Below are 17887 nucleotides of genomic sequence, written 5' to 3' on the forward strand. Positions count from 1 at the left end.
TTCTGCCTTAGTTATGTGCCCCTCTTTCCACTTTTTATATATCCTTTTTGTCTTTCAATTTATCAGAGAGTTTTTTATGCAGCCATGCTGGTTTCTTTTGAGAGCTGTTATTTTTTTCCTTTGTTGGTATTGTGCTAGATTGGGCTTACTTACCATTTTGGTATTGTGCTAGATTGGGCTTACTTACCATTTTCTTGCCTATCTTGTGTTTTTTACAGTATTGTTTTCAAAATTTCCCAAGCTTCTTGAATTGTTTTGCCCTTGAGGATTCTCATCCATGGAATCCTTCCCAAGCTTTCTCTAAGTTTATTAAAATTAGCTCTCTTAAAGTTCAAGGCTCTACTTTGACTATATTCTATTGCTTGTGCTTGCATAATGTTGAATTCCAATATTGTATGATCACTCCACCCCAAGGTTCCTGTGGCTTCAACACCTTCTATCATTTCATTAAAGATTAATTCTTTAAGCATTTATTATATCTTTGTGACCTTCAAAGGATGTCAGATTAACAAATGGTTAAAAGATAGCAGTTAAACTAAGATGGGTTTAAAGGCTGAATTAATATTTGAACCTGTAACTGAGTAGTATGGAATTGTAACTAAAATATCTTTTCCATTTTGAGAAAGTTAAAATTAAGCAGCACTTCATATTAAATCCCACTCATGTCTCCAGTAGAGTCTTTGAGGTGTCTATGAACTTCTTTTTATACATTTGGCCAATATATGGAGACAGCACCAAATGCAATGAGCAAATTTGTCAGTTAAAAATGCAATTTTTAAAACATTTTGAGCTGTTCTATTTTTATCTCTAGAGCAAGAACATTATTAACTATCGTTGCACACTTCTTGCAATGAATAGGACATTCATTTTTTTTAATCAGGAAAGTACATAACATCAAATAGGTATAGGTAATCATTTCAGGTAATAAATGTAACAACCAAAAATGGTTGTACGTCTCTTTTGAGTGCTTTCCATAATTCCGTATAATAACATTGAACTGTTTTTATTCAGCTTAAGAAGCAATCTGTAAATACACTTAACTAAGCTGCATGGAATTTTTGTCCTTATGTAAGGGTAAGTGGCAGAGTGAACCACCCCCTTGAACAATGCTAAGAGCATAATAAAGCCTTTGGAAATGGGTACATAGACAACTCGTTGTATGACAGATCTTCTAATGAGAATGGGCTTCATTAATTAGTAGAGAGCTTTCAGTTTCAGATGGGAGGGAGGTCTCAGTCCTGCTATGGATACCCAGATTGAACATGGGATATTTGGCATGCAGAATAAATCTTCTATCCTTTGGATTGTATTTTTCCAATTTATCAGATTTATTAATAGAGGATTATTCTAGAACAGTGGTGGCGAACCTTTGGCACGGGTGCCAGAGGCGGCACTCAGAGCCCTCTCTGTGGGCATGCGCGCCGTCGCCCCAGTCCTAGGCCTTCAGCTGGGTTTTATAAAACCTTTTCGCTTTAGGCCTCCACCGCCATGTGCAAAAAAAAAAAAAAGGTTCAATCAGTCAATTTCAACTTCTCACGGGAAAAAAAAGATCTTGCAAAGTTAGAATTGATTGATTGAACTTTTTAGTCCCACCCAGTCTGCCGTTACCAACGCAGCCACGCCCACCCAATGGGCCACACCCAGCCAATGGGCCACACTCACCCGGCACTCAACGATGTATAAGTGGGTTTTGGGTTGCAGTTTGGGCACTCAGTCTCTAAAAGGTTCGCCATCGCTGTTCTAGAACAATAGCAGTTGAATTGCATTATACCCTTTCATGCACCTCAGCAATAAAACAATTTTAGGACACGTAATAAATACCTGAATCAAAACAAATCTCTTGTTTCAGTGAACCTGAGTCCCTGAGCTTTCAATGGAGAAATATTAGCCAAGAATTAACAATAGCCTATTTGTGGGAACCTGTTTTATTTCCCTCCACAGAAACAACTACAATAGGCTTTCCTTGACTTGGGTTTATTGAGTTATACAAGATTGGTTTTCAAGGTTTTATTTCTTAATTAGAGTCATCACAGGTGGTGTGACAAACAGGAGGAACCTGGAAAATTGCTGCAGAAAACTAGGGATACTTCCCCTTGCACGGGAAAGTAAGAAGTGCAACCATTGCAAACATGCAAATATTGCAAACATCCCTGCCCCAAGAAAGGAAACTCAAAATGTATGAGTGTTTGGAGATGCAAAGCCTTTTTCATTGAACAGGAAGTTGAACCAGCACAGAGTGACAGGAGAGTTCTAAATTACGTGTACTGGGGAATAAGCTGCTGAATTGAATAGAATAGTCACATAGGGATTCATTCATTTTAAGAAACGCATTAAAGATCAAGGAGAGTGAACTCATTTGCTCTTGCCTTTTAAATATGCCATTCTTCATTTTATTTATAAATTAAGATAAATATTAATACTGTGCGTCATTTTATTTATTTGCTGGCATGGTAGCAAATGTGTTGTTATGTGTTTCATTTTCAATATATTCTCCCAGAACGGAATTTCTACCATGACAGCTTCCATCTGCTATGCAAAAACAAGCAGAGCCTTGCTTTCTTGGGTAGGGCTTCATGTTAGGCTGCAGGCAGAAAAAAATGGGGCCAACTCTGAAAAAAACCACATAATTCTTTTTCAGTACAAATATAAAAACCAAGTGATGTTGTTTCAAATATAAATAATTCTTTGTACATTTTATAAAGAACTGAGGTTAACATATTTTTCATTTTACTCTGTAGCAAGGCTTAGATGCAGATACAATGTGGTAGAGGGGTCGCTAGCTTGTTTCATAAATTATTATACTTACAAATTCAAATGCAGTTCTAAGTATATCAACTTTGAATAAATTACCTAGGGTGCCCTGATGTAATTTATGTATGTATTTCATCAATTTATATAGTCATCAATCTTATATTTGCAACTCTGGGTGGGGCACAGCATGAGATTAAAGTAAAAAACCAGAATACAATAAAACATTTTACAGATCAAAGTCTAAGAATTACAATTTCATTGTTCCTCAATCATTGTAAAAGTACGGTTAGCAGGAGCTGAATGCCTGTATTCGTTCCAATTTCCACTGAAAAAATAAATTCTAGAAATTATGGGAAAGAAGTTCTTTAGTGGCCCAACTACAATTGCTCTATATGCAATCATACATGCTGCATCTTTCAAGTTATTCATCAGTAACAAAGAAATTAAATCAAACTTTTGTCTTCAGACAGTTTAGATCAGTGGTGGTGAACCTATGGCACGGGTGCCAAAGGTGGCACGCAGAGCCCTTTCTGTGGGCACGCGCGCCATCGCCCCAGTCCTAGGCCTTCAGCTGGGTTTTATAAAACCTTTTCACTTTAGGCCTTTGCTGCCGTGTGCAAAAAAAAAAAAGGTTCAATCACTTTCAACTTCTCACAGGAAAAGAAAAGATCTCGCAAAGTTGGAATTGATTGATTGAACTTTTTAGTCCCACCCAGTCTGCTGATACCACCGCAGCCACGCCCACCCAATGGGCCATGCCCACCCAGCACCCAACAATACATAAGTGGGTTTTAGGTTGCAGTTTGGGCACTCAGTCTCTAAAAGGTTCGCCATCACTGGTTTAGATCAACAATCTTCCCAATTCCCAAGATACTGTCTTCTGTTAGATGTAGTCTGTACATAGAATGAAAAACAGGCTGGAAAAGACCAGAACAACTTAAAAGCAGCAATATATAGTAGGAATCCAAATACTTTCAGGAAACTATATTTCATAGAGCCCAGCAATTACTCAGCAAAGCAAAATTAAGCTGAATAAGCTTTCCTGAAAACTTGCTGTCTCCTACTGGTACTATGATTCCCTGCCTAAGCATTGCAGGAAAGTGGCATTGCATAAGCTCTGTTAACCCTATGACTTAATGTCCTACCAGGCAATTCAGTATAATTTTGTAAAACAGCATATCTCAACCTGGCATCTTCCACTCCTGTTGGCACCGTAAGTACCAGAAATCCTGATCTGTTCACCAGAAATTGTCAGGATTGTAGTTTCAACATACCTGAAGAAACCAGATTGGGCAAGGCTTATGAAGATGAAAGACACCTCCACACAGTGGTGGGATTCAGATATGTGAACAACTAGTTCTCTGTGTGGATGCTGCTTCTGGAAGTCCATTCTGGGCCTGGGCAACAAAAAATTAGCTACTGGTTCTGCCGAAATGATGCGAAGCGGCTGAATCCCATCACTGCCTTCACTGTTTCCGTTCCTGAACCTATCAAAAGTAGTTTGAAGCTGATCTATCTTCAGTGCAACTAATAACCTTTCCAGGAACAAGGAACAAAGAATCACTATGCTGGGGAAGCCAATTTCCGTCATTCCAATTCCATGAAAAAGAGAAGTAAAATATATTGCTTGATCTCACCCTCAATCCATACTCTATCCACAACCTTACTTCATGTTGTGCATATTTGCCTGAGTATATGCAAACAAAGCCAAGTAGTTCCTATATAGTGGAACAGCAGCTGCAAAGCCTTCAGGACATATTTTCTCTTGAAGGCCCCATTGAAACCAGGGAGACAAAGCGAAGGATTCTAGAAAATAGGGGAATGGATTATCTGCAGGGCCCAGAGTTTTTCCAAATATCAAGTGCCAAACTTTGGAAGGACACCTGTTCCTAAATATAGCATTAAACAACTTAACATATTCTGCAGTGCTCAGTTCCATTCCCTCTTTCTAAATGGTATTTTTGGCATCAAACATCAAGCCAATGAAATCACTCCTCATTGGCCTCTTTTGAGTTTCCCCTTCATTTCCCCCCCAAAGAGTTTCCCAAACTGCTAGTTGTGCCTTCCTTCGGAAAGTGCACATAGGGGTCCAGGAAAGAAGGGAAGAACCTTAGTTATATTGTTACAATAAATCCATCTTTCTCAAAGTTTCATTGGTCATTTGTGTGCATTTTGTTGTTTGGATTTTTAGGGGAGGCATTATATATTAACAGTATACTAAAGGGTAGCAAGGGTGCTGGACTTCTCCTAAGCATACCAGAAACATCTCTTCTCAGCAGGATGCATGGTACTCATTGCACTCCACTAATGAGCTTGTTACTATTAGGCTGCACTTTGATAATATTCACATACATGATATATTTAAGTATAATGAAATAATGATCAAACAGAATTTTATCATAGTAACAGGACTTGAGATATAAAGAATATTTTTTCACTATATGGTATGTAAAACTAAAAGAACCTTCCACTCAGAGATGAATACACAACCTGCAGGAATACACAGTGTTTAGAAAGCAGTGCAGGCTGCAAAAAGGGACATTTTCTGCCCTTTAAACCAATATGCACTAGTTCAGCCTCTGAAATTGCTTCACTGTTTGCACAACTGAGAGTATTAAAGAAAGCCGGAGATTTTACTATGCAGTCTATATTTACTTTAAATGATAGAAACACAAGGTGATACCACCCTGAAAATATCACTCTGTTGCATTAAATAAAGTTCTACATAAGACTGTAACATCTATATAATTTAAATGTGCACTTCCAACTGTACTTATGAGAAAAGAGTATTTTCTGCACTTTCATCAAACTCAAATACTTCATACATTTTTGAGTTTTAAGAGTGTCTTCCCAGTGGTGCTTGACCAACTGTTTCCTTTCAAAGGTACATGAGCTTCAGGAATGCATTTCAAAAGCTAATTTATAATTTAGGCTGTCTCCTTAGATCAGTTATCTTTACTTTGAGAAAGCTTATCTATAGTTTTAGCTTATCATTAAACCCTAAGGCAAAGGCCAGCAACCTTTTGGGGAACAAAAGATGTACTTTTATTTATTTATTTATTTATTTATTTATTTATTTAATTGAATTTTTTACCCCGCCCTTCTCCTTTTCTTTTTATATATTGTTTTAACCTCCAAGAATTTCACCAGAGGAAGCAGTATTGAAATAAATACATTAAACCTAAGGTCCCAATTCACTTCATTAATAGCTTGTATCTTGGAAGAACAAGAAGATGGGGGGGGGAGGGGACAGTCATTGCCACCTAATTTGGTGCTCCAATCTTTATTGCCTTTGATGAAAATGACCTCTGGCTTTCTCAGCCTTTCTTTACTGTATCAAAGGATACTGACAATTTTAATCTAGGTCTGGGCAACACAAGGCCCATCAGTTGGATACAAGTGTGATTCACCAATCACAGCCAAAATAAATAAGAGGCTTATTAGATTATGGTGGATTATCATACATGGCTGATGGCCTGCATTTGCCTCTGGGGGATCACAAATTAGTTACTTCTGACTTAATATAAACAGAATTTTTCCTGAATCAGGAGATGATGACAATTATAATATTGGTATGATTGATTTAATTGATATACTGCTCTTTATTAGAAAATTATCCAGCAGGCTGCAAGTACATAGCATCCTAAATTACAAGCCAGTTACTTTTAGAAGCAATAATAAAAACCCAGGCATTCATTATCAATGGCATTAAAATCTATCAATGATATTCAGAAGTATAATTCCCTAATTCCTAAAATGAAAGACTGGAATATGCTTTTGTTTGCCAAGCAGCCATAGATGCTAACAAAAGTACAAATCCTTTCTCTCTTCCAGAAATATCATTCAGTACTAGTCAGTTTTCTTGGGACTGGAAATATTTAAAATAAAACAGGATTCTTAAAAATCAATTCTACTTCTAGCTATCAGATCAACAGCTAATACCTACCATATTGTGTGAGTCTGCATTATTGAAAGATAAAGATGGGTTGTTTTCCACAATAAATCAATGAAGTATAAAGTTTTTCAGATTTGTTTAATTGGGTTCTCTTTATCTAGTTTTAGGACTCAGGTGGCAAATGGATCGGTTTTGCAAAAATACAGAAAATTCAAAAGAGTTCCCAAACTTTTGAGCACTACAGTAGAGACAAACCTGATACGAATATAACAGAGACAAATTTCTCATATCCATCTGAACAAAGCTGATGGTGGCCTAGTTTTTGGGATAAAACATAGGAAGAGCCCATGAATACAGTGGGTAACATTGGGATCTCAGCAGCCCTTTCCATCTTTAGCAAGAATTTTATAGCCTAGAAAATATGCTTGCTTGATAGAGGATGTCTGAAATGGAATGGGAAATAAAACAGAGGGAAAAGTACAACTGATACAAATGGAATCAGCTGAATTAATGGCTTATTTTCTGTGTTGTTCAATATAATCTCATAAAGACTACGAATGCTTGTGCCTTGTCTCTCTTGAAATTGAATTATTCCTGCTTTTATGGCCAAACTTCAATGCAAAAATCTTGGAGAACACTAGATATCAGTAGAGATATGGAAAGGCCTGGGTATATGCTGCCATTTAGCATTTATCTGGAATTTTCAGCTCAGCTCTGGTAAATCTAACCAATTTGGCAGTTAGGTAGATATAAAGTTGGGCTGTCCTATATATTTTTAGCTAATTGTTTTTAAAAGGTGATGTGGTGATGAGACAACATTAATGATTTCACAGTGAAGAAATAATAAAGCTCTAAATATATTAAGGCATAGAATAAAAGGGTGCCTTGTTCTCTTGCTGCCAAAATACATTCCACTCCTTTCTATCCCAATTACCATCAAAATGTTTTCTTTCTACAGACTATAGATGTATTCATATATTCCTGAAGGTAGATAAGAATGACTGAATTTAATAAAGTTCTCTTTCATTGTTTATAGAGTTTGTAGTGAATCCTTCCTATAACTATAATGATATGATACAATGGCACTTTCAGATACAAATCAGAACAAGCTGTAGGAAGAAAGCATGTTCTCCAAACACTACTGTACTAAGGAATAACCGAAGAGTCCCATAGCTTGAACCTGGAAAAGATGTCTACAGTATTTTCTAATTTTTCTATACAGTCAAAAGTCTGTTTTTTTCTTACTTTCAGGTGTAGGAAGTCAAGTTTGCTTTTGATAGATACATGCCTTGATGAGATACAATTTTTTTTCTACTTTGAAAGTTTACTAACAATACAGTTTGCAAATTGATAGGCCATCCCCTGTTGCTGTATTGTTTCATTTTAACTACGCAATGTTTTGAAGTCTCAGTAATGACCTCATAATGGGAGAGGGAGGTTTTCTAAGTGCCCATTTAAGCTCATGCATTTATCTTTGCAAGAGAGGTGTTTTATTTATACTGGAAATTTGGAAAGACATGTGAGTCACACAAATTGCCTAATTTGTCTTGCTTAACAAGCAAGCTATTCTGTCCTTTGCTAAAGGCATGAGGAGGAAAGTAGAAACTGAGGACATGAAAGATTTAATTTTAAAATAACAAGGTTATTTTAATACATTATTTAAATTGCACATTCAAAATTGCTATTTTTAATATTTCCCCATGTATAAACTGTCCATATTCCAAGAATGATATTTCACATTTTGTGCATGTTCAATATAGATTTTTTTTTAAGGAAAAAATTTGGCGTTAAATACAAGGAGCAGGATTTTATAAGCATTGAGCTTTGTTATGTGATAAATAGAATTACCTTTAATATACAAGTTAAAGAATTTATCCCTTTAAAAATAGCATGAGAATTGATTTAGATAGCATCTTCTCTATGGTTCAGTTTAGTTTAGAAACTTTTACAAATGTTAAAAAAGTAATCACAGTCAGTTAATATACTGAAGTAAGTCTAGGAGTTGCAATTCAAAACATCTGCAATAAGAAAAAGCTGTTTTTGGATACCCAACTGAGCTTCATAATTTTCACTAATAAGCAAATGTATGTGTAGTATTCTAAAATTTCTGCTGACACTGTAAAAACATAAACTAAAATGCTTAATTAAAACATTAGTAAGTATTATAAATCAGGAGTCAGTAGCTTCTTTCCTGACTAATACATTTTACCATATTAAAAGGCGTATATTTTTGTAAGGTGAAGCTGACTTCCTAAGAAGCAAAGAATGCCGTGTAGTATATACTTTAGTATCTGTGCAGTCTCTGTTGTATGCAAATATAAGGAAACACAGTTTACAAGGCAGTGTGACCTGGTGCAACAATACTTTTATTGTGCATGTGTGGGCAAGCAGATATTGCAGGTGTGGTATTTATTGGCAGGGGTGAGCATTAAGTGACATCAGACTTTCTTACCTAATTTAAAAGCTGTTGGGAATTGGTTAGAAACCCTGGGGATGGTTTCTAGACTGATGATTCTGAGCATCAGCTTACTGTCCTTTCCAAGAGGGCTTTTGGCAATCATATTTTGGTTTTTCATTTCGTATTGAAGCTTGTGTGCACATGTTAACAACAGTTGAGCTGAACAGGCAAAGTAGTCCTGGATAACGAACCTTACTTTTTCCATTTACTGAAATCCTATTGTTTAGTGCGTCTATGTTTTAGGTGTGGCTCCTTAAAAGATTGGACTTGATTTCCATATAGCTCTATTTTTTAAATAAAAGCTGATGTATAGCTGTTTGCTGTCATTTCATGAGGTAAAACAAGGACAAAATTATTTTAATTGCAGGTACTCACATACTGAACCATTTATGTATAAAAGTGTATGTGTGGTGAATTTGCAAAACCTATGAGTCACCTAGGAAACATTTATATAAATCTCCCAAAAGTGTCTGAGAACCTCACCCTAGCCAGTCCCTCAGGTATGCATCACAAGAGAGTCTGAGCAATGTTTTATTTTGTACTATAAAAAGTGAAGGGAGTTGATCAACTTGAGTTCCTAGAGGAGGAAAATAATCCATCTCATTCCCATACTTCAAGAAGCAATTGTTCTTAACAATCTGGGAATGATTGCAGGTGTGATAATTTTTTATACCAACCTTCTTGAATATTATCTACAATTCAGAAATGGACCACAATTATCAGTAATTAGCATACCTACAAGCATCTCTGTTAAAGGTGATGCATGCATTTTTTCAGATTTGAGATAGTCAAAGGTGTGAAGAGCAAAGAATTTTGAAAGGCAAATCCTAGCTGAGAATCGAATGTGTATTTTGTTCTATCCTATCAATACAAAGCAATCTATAGTCCTAACATCGCAATCAATCAATGGAATGATATAGCTGTGGTAAGCTCCTTAATTTCCATCTGTTGGAATTTAAGGCTATGTACACCCCTCACAGAGTCAAGTATTTTTTGATTGTAAGGTTACAGTTTAAAATAATTTCTTATATACAAATTACAGTAAAGAATAATGCTTTGATTTCCAATAATCTTCATCCACTTTCAAACACTTCCAATATAATTCAATATTTGATATTGATATATAATTAACAGTTTGCCACCTAATTGTAACATTTAGCTTTATGATCTACAAAAATATTGGCAATTGCAGCAATTATGGTTAATCCAAATATAAATCTTTTTTAAAAAAAATCTGTCTTCAAGGAACTAGTCCTGTCACCTTCTCTAAACAAACATATTATGTACTCTATATTACAGCAGCAAAATGCAGATGACATTAGCAGAAGTTGTGATCAGGGCCTGGAATAAAAACTGGGTGGAAGGATACAGTGGATGTAAAAAGTCTACACACCCTGTTAAAATGCCAGGTTTTGCAGATATGACTAAGACAAATCACTTTTCCACCTTTAATGCAACATATACTGTAAGCTATACAATTCAATTTAAAAACAAGCTGAAATCTTTTAGGGGGGAAAATAACACTAAAAAACGTACAATAACGTGGTTGCATAAGTGCACATACCCTTAAACTAATTCTTTGTTAAAGCACCTTTTGATTTATGATAGCATCCAGTCTTTTAGAATAATAGCATGGCACATTTTGCCTTGAGAATCTTTTCCCAGTCATCATCATCATGATAATGATAATGATAATGATAATGATAATGATAATGATAATGATAATGATAATGATAATGATAATGATAATGATAATGTTGGAAGGGACCTTGGAGGTCATCGAGTCCAACCCCCTGCTCAGGCAGGAAACCATTTCGGACAGATGGCTGTCTAGTCTCTTCTTAAAAACTTCCAGTGTTGGAGCATTCACTGCTTCTGGAGGCAGGTTGTTCTATTGGTTAATTGTTCTGTCAGGAAGTTTCTCCTTAGTTCTAGGTTGCTTCTCTCCTTGATTAGTTTCCATCCGTTGCTTCTTGTCCTGCCCTCAGGCGCTTTGGAGAATAGCTTGATTCCCCAAATCTGTCAGATTGCGAGGACGTCTCCTGTTCACAGCCCTCTGGAATTATGGCCAAAAAATTCAACCTTAGTCTCATCATTTTCCCATATACTTTTGTCAGACATGATGTAGTTTTTTGCAAAACGTGGTCAGGCTTGGATGGGGTTTTTTTTTGTAAAGGAAGGCTTCAGTCTCGCCACCCTTCCCCACAGCCCAGACATATGAAGAATACAGAAGATTCTTGTCACATGTAGTACACAACCACTATTTGCCAAAAATTCCAGACGCTCCTTTAATATTGCTGTAGGTCTTTTGGCAGCCTCTCAGACTAGTTTTCTTCTTGGTTTTTTTCATCAATTTTGGAGAGATATCCAATTCTTGGCAATGTCACTATAGTGCCATAAAAGTAGTCCTCGACTTACGACCACAATTGAACCCAAAATCTCTGTTGTTGAGTGAGATATTTGTTAAGTGAATTTTGCCCCATTTTACAACCTTTCTTGCCACAATTGTTAAGTGAATCACTGTGGTTAAGTTAGTAACACGGTTATTAAGTGAAACTGGCTACCCCCTTGACTTTGCTTGTCAGCTCACAAAAGGTGATCACATGACCTTGGGACAGAGCAACAGTCATAAGTATGAACCAGTTGCCAAGTGTCTGGATTTTGATCACATGCTCATGGGGATGCTAGAAAGGTCGTGTGAAAAAATGGTCATGTCACTTTTTTCAGCGCCATTGTAATTTTGAATGGTCATTAAATGAAATGTTGAAAGTCGAGGACTACCTGGTATTTTCTCCACTTGTTGATGACTGTCTTGACCGTGCTCCATGACATGGAAATTTTTTGTACCATTTTGAACCTTCTCCTGACTGATACCTTCCAACAATGAGATCCTTTTGATGCACTATAAGCTCTTTGCAGACCAGGCCTCAACTGAATAAATGTTAGAAAATCTATTAGAACAGTTGAACTTTATATGGACTTGATCAGAGTCACTTTAGTTGATGGTACATCAGCTAAACATTCTGTATGTACTAATTACTGTTTACCATCAGTTTGAGTGTGATTGGTTAATTCTGAACACAGAAACATCCCTACTTATAAGAGGGAGTGTATGCTTATGCAACCATGTCATTGTATGTTTTTTAATTATTTCCCTCCCTAAAAGATTTGTTTGTTTCTCAATTGAAAATTGATGTGTAGACTTTTTATATCCACTGTAGATGAAAGAATGTGCCACAGATAGTCTGGCCATCTGTGAACTCAGCTATTGAATTTGCATTTTTTTTTAAATGATTACACTAATTTCATCCGATGCTTGAAGTGCTATATTGGATAACACTTGATAACAGCATTATGCCTGCAGTTGTATGTATGAATGTTGCACATATTAATTATGTATGATTGATGGTACCCCTTTAGAGGTTAATTGAACGTGTGACCAGTGCTGTTTTGGTACTGTATTCAAGTACAGCCTGTATCTTGCCTGAAGTGATTCCAGATAATTTCCTCCAGGACCCTGTTGAAGTTGTAGCCTGACTATCTTCTACCTTCTAGCACTGATGATATTACCTAGTTAGAGTAATAAAATGTCTGCAAGAAAACAAGCAAGCCCAGAGAGCACCAAGGGCCCCTCATTTCAACCCTGAGCTACAAATATTCTTCATTGGTACCTTCTACCTTTTGACATTTCCTAAAAAAAATAGTTAGTTGAAAATTGGACGAAAATTATCAGTATCTTAGTACTGTAGTACAGTATTTTAGAATACAGATAGGTTTTGGAGAATAGGGTTTGAGAAATAATGAGTACAAAAAGGAAATATCAAAATGAGAGACGTGCATTCAGAAAGCTCTGGGATTGGAGCATTGGGCAAAATTGCCAGATTAGAAAGAAAAACTGCCCACGCTTCAGTGATGAATTCAAAATAATTTTGACCCACTTATGTTTGAGTTCTAATACTTCCAGAAACAGATTACATTAAACACAGCTCCAGAAGGTAATTTACAGGTTTACAGTGAAGGCCTGATATTTTGTCCAAACCACATTTACCCCTCTCCCCCCTCCCAACTGGATTTCCCCTTCTTCTTTATTCCTTCTAGACTGATAAGAAAACATCAACTTTATCATTCTCATCACTTGGGCCCAAAGGGGACAGTTGCTGATTCCATCATTTTATTTTTAAAAACAGGTTTGACTGAAGTAAAACTAGCGTTACAGGATAGGATAATGAGAGACAATTTTGCAGACTGAATTAACCTCGAATCTGTTTTGGAGTAGAATTAAAACAATTCTGGATGCCCTGGCAGAAAGAGGATAATTGGATCTACATTCCAAAGTTTTGTAACTCTGATAATAAGAGCTTGGAAACTGGATGGAGGAGAGGCTCATGAATAACGCATGAACAAAATTGATGTAGTAATATAAAAGACACACTACAAGAAATGAGCAGTTCTAACATGCAACAGCTTCTGTGATTGATGTTCGTTAGCACTCTGCCCTGGTTTATGGAAGGGGGAACACTTCAGAATTAAATGGACCAATTTGCACTTGGGATAGCGAGCTAGGTGTTACTTTATATTTTAATGAAATAACAGTTCTGTAAAGTAACTCAATTTTAGTTTTTCAATTTACATCAATAAGTCTGTACTATTATTCTTAACAAGTAAAAATTGCAGCTCAATTACTGTTAGAACAAAACTGATTTGAGTCTTGAAAGTATTTTGTAACAGTGTTTTAAGTTTGCAAAGTGCTCCATATGGCTTGTTTTGAAACAATCCAGTAAAATTTATATTTTGATACTGTAGATAAAATAGCAAATGTTAAGAAAGAAAAGCTTGTGTAAGGTCACCTCATTAAGAAAAAAGGTCAAGATGAACTAATGATTTTCTGATATGTCACATTTGTTTGAGATTTACTGCATAAAAACAATTGGCTCCATTCACATATGTTAGCCTCAAAACTGAATCAGAGTTTGGCTTACTGTTATGTGTAAACCCATGTTCTGACTCATTTTTTTGCTGCTTGATATGCACCAGCTCTTTATGAAGGAAGAATTTTGCCTGAAATAATGTTCGTAAAGAACTGGCAAGCAATCAATAAATGTAGATTTAAGAAATGTTTTTTAAATTTCTAAGTACTTTTGAAACTCTCTTCATTTTTGGTTTAATGCAAACTTCTCATAAAAGACTAATACAATATCAGGCATTGTTATTCTTACAATATACAATTTGTATTAACATTAGAGTGGCGTGGTGGCCTAGTGGTAAACATGCTCACCTCCCACTTGGAAGGTTAAGAATTTAATCCTAAACAGTGACTAGGATTGAACTTCTCTCAAGGAGTAAGTAAATAAACAAACAAACAAACAAATCTGCTATGAACTCTTTGTAGGCCTCAGGAAGGGCATCTGGCCAATAAACAGTTCCATTCAGTCACCCGGACTCTACCCCAAATTAAAGGATTACAGGGTTGTAAAAAGAAAAAAATGTATTATTAGTCCTGCACATTCAATAGAATAATGCAATGATGATAAGCAAATAATTATGGCAATGTGTGAACTTTTGCACTTGAAGAATTTCTAATCTTTCAACATGGTGCAATAACAATTCCTTTTGGTTTTAGAATATTAAAATAATGTATATGTTCTGGATGGGATATATTCCATATCCAAAGATAGAAAATGTTTCTAGACCCAATGCTATCCAGCCTCCATAAAAAAGTATGCTAATGTCAACTTCAGTTGCTATGTCTTTTCCTGGGCAGATAATTTTGATTATTGTGAACATTGTGACACAAGTATAGTTAAAGTAAGAGGTGTAGGACTTCCACTGAAGTTAGTTCAACAAAGCCAATATTAAATGAGTACAAATAATTCCAAAATGAAAAGTACAATGATAATTTAAAAAGTTAGCTGTACAATAATTCTTCTCTCAAGCATTCATTCAGACATGTTTTATAATCAGTTTTACTAAGACAGTCTTGCAAAATTCTACTCTATTCAAAGATAAGGTAGCAAAAAACCACAACCTATTCCCATGTATGATTGCTAGAATTAAGTTGAAGCAACCTCAATAGCAGGCGAGCATGGGGCAAAGCATTGATTTTGTATCTCCTCAAAAAGAAACAGCTCAAGATTCCAGGTTTCATTCCATGTAAGTCTCTTTTTATATTAAATGTTGGTATGCCAGTTATGTCACAAAGATTAAAACATTTCTATTAGTGGGAAGTAGACTTACATGTTTGTGCTTGGTAAATATGAACTGTGGTTTGAGCAAAACACTGCTAGTGTTCTCCATGTTGTGCAATTTACATATTAAGTCAAATTGAATTTTGTATTATCAAAATTTATTGTTCATATATTTCTACAATTTGCAGACCTTAATTTCTCATGTACACCTACCTGTAGTTGTGAAAATGCAACCTATACACAAGACACTAGTTTTTAGTATTTAGAATCAAAGTATTACACCTTCTGTAAGTTTTCAAAATTTACATTGTGCTCCAATGTCAAATAATATTTACATATTCTTGTACCTCTATTACTAGTTTGTGATACAGAAAATAGTGCCTAAAATTTCTGAAATTGATGCATTGATAACAAGTTTCAGCTGTTTGAGGAATACATTCACAATATTTTCTGTGATTCTCAGATGGATTGTTTAGACCTAAGTTTCAGATGAACATTTAAATACACATGTACAAAAATACAACCTCAGCTATAAATATGACAGAGAGCAATTTAAATATGTTACAGAGCAAACACTTTAGAAAGGATGGGGGGGATATAGAGTATTGTGGTCTTTGAGATCTCAGATAAAGTTGAAATTTTTTCATGCTCTTTTAGTAAGATTTGTAATATTGGGCTTCAGACACTATTCTGCACCACAAAATTTTTAACCCTTATATAATCTTTGCTAAAATTATAAAACCTTTAGTGCTATAACGCAGAATGACACTTTGGAATATTTATTTTGCTACAAATAGTATGTTGGTAAGACACTAGTGGCCTTTAACCTACTGAAATAAGAGAAGTCCTCAATAAACTATTTTCTTTGTAGTTTGCAATGGTTAACAAAGGCACCTGTAATTATAGCTTATAAACTAAAATTGAAAACACATTTGCATGTTTTAGTTGTGTATATAAAAAAGTACCAAAGTAGTGTAACAATTGTACAGTAAGTAATTCTTTGCAATTTAGTTCTTTTCAGCAAAGTTTTTAGACCCTATTATATATCTCAATAAGGATATCATTACAACCTTTGTCAAACTCCTCTCATGTTTCTGACAAGAATATAAAAAAAGATAACATTACAATTTTTTCCAATTTCCAGGTAGAAATTATACTCTATACATTAGTTGGGTATAGATAGCTGCCTACAGTGCTGAAAATTAAAATAAAGTTTCATTACCAATACATGATCATTAGATGACGTTTAACGTTCAAAAAGATAGTTGTAATGACAGAAGGGACAGCTATACACTTTTATTTTTAATACAACTTTTCAATTTATGGTAATTGTGATATTATTGTAATATATTTAAAACAACAGTAGTAACTATTGTTTCTGAACTACAATCTGCCTTTAAATCAGTATAAAACTATCATTTCCAAAATATTTGAAAACTAATTTGGAAACATTCTTTAGCTAGTTCTGCATTTATTTGGCAGCATTGAATTGTTAATAGTTACATAAGCAGCATCTGAGGACCAGCCCAGATACTCGTTGAAGAAAAAGTGCTAGTACATATTTAATAAAAATCACTACATTTGGAACAAATATTTTTAAAAATATTACTAACTTTCCAGACACTATTACTATTAAAGTAAAAAATGTGTTTAATTTTCACACTATAAAGAATTCTGTGCTTTTTAAAAATCACAGGTTTGTTCACTTAAAAAAAAAAAGAATTGTAAAGCAAAATGTAAGCAATGAAAGATTCTCCAACATTCTGTAACATGCATCAGCAAATGAATCACATGCTTTTTGATTTCTGTATCTTATATATCAGATTGGATAAGCATACACCCATATAATTTACATTTCATTTCCAGTGATATAAATATGGATTCTTGTGGAACTGCTTGACTTTATCTGTAGCAATATTTATATACATATTTATAAGCTAAGCACTATATTTACTGGCATTTCATTTCACTAGACCATCTTCTATTGCAGACATGTCAAACTCACAACATCACGTGATGTCGCGCGACGTATTGGGACAGTTTTGCCATTGCCAGCAATGGGGTGGGTGCGGCTTCCATGTGATGCGTCCGGCCTTCGACACCCCTGTTCTATGGTCTCCTGATCTCTGAATTGGCAATGTTCCAAAATGCTAAGAGATCTACTTAAGGTTTTAAGATTTTTCTTAAATTCTAAACTCCCATTTCATATTGAACAAAGTAATGGCAAAACACTAGAACTAATATTCAGGACAGCTTATCCAAATGACTATATTGTTTACAGAAATGACAACATAAAAAAGTTATGCTACATGCTCATTACCATTGCTCTACTGTAATCATTCAAGAGGAATGTTTAAATTATTTTTCAAATTAAATAGTTTTCAGGTGTAGGATAACAGTTGATCAATGTCTTGTCTCACAACAAAACCAAATCAACTTTATCTGTTAGTACCTCATCCCCAAAGGCATTGCACTCAGTAAATAAATCATAGTCAAAGGTCAGAGCTCAAAAGTACCATTAGAAAACTATAATTTTACAAATTAGGTGCAATGAATATTCTTTAAGTCAATGGCACAATTCCCATCAAGTTTACATAT

Source organism: Protobothrops mucrosquamatus, unplaced genomic scaffold (genome assembly GCF_001527695.2).
Source record: "Protobothrops mucrosquamatus isolate PMUCROS unplaced genomic scaffold, P.Mucros_1.0 scaffold455, whole genome shotgun sequence".
NCBI lineage: Eukaryota > Metazoa > Chordata > Lepidosauria > Squamata > Viperidae > Protobothrops > Protobothrops mucrosquamatus.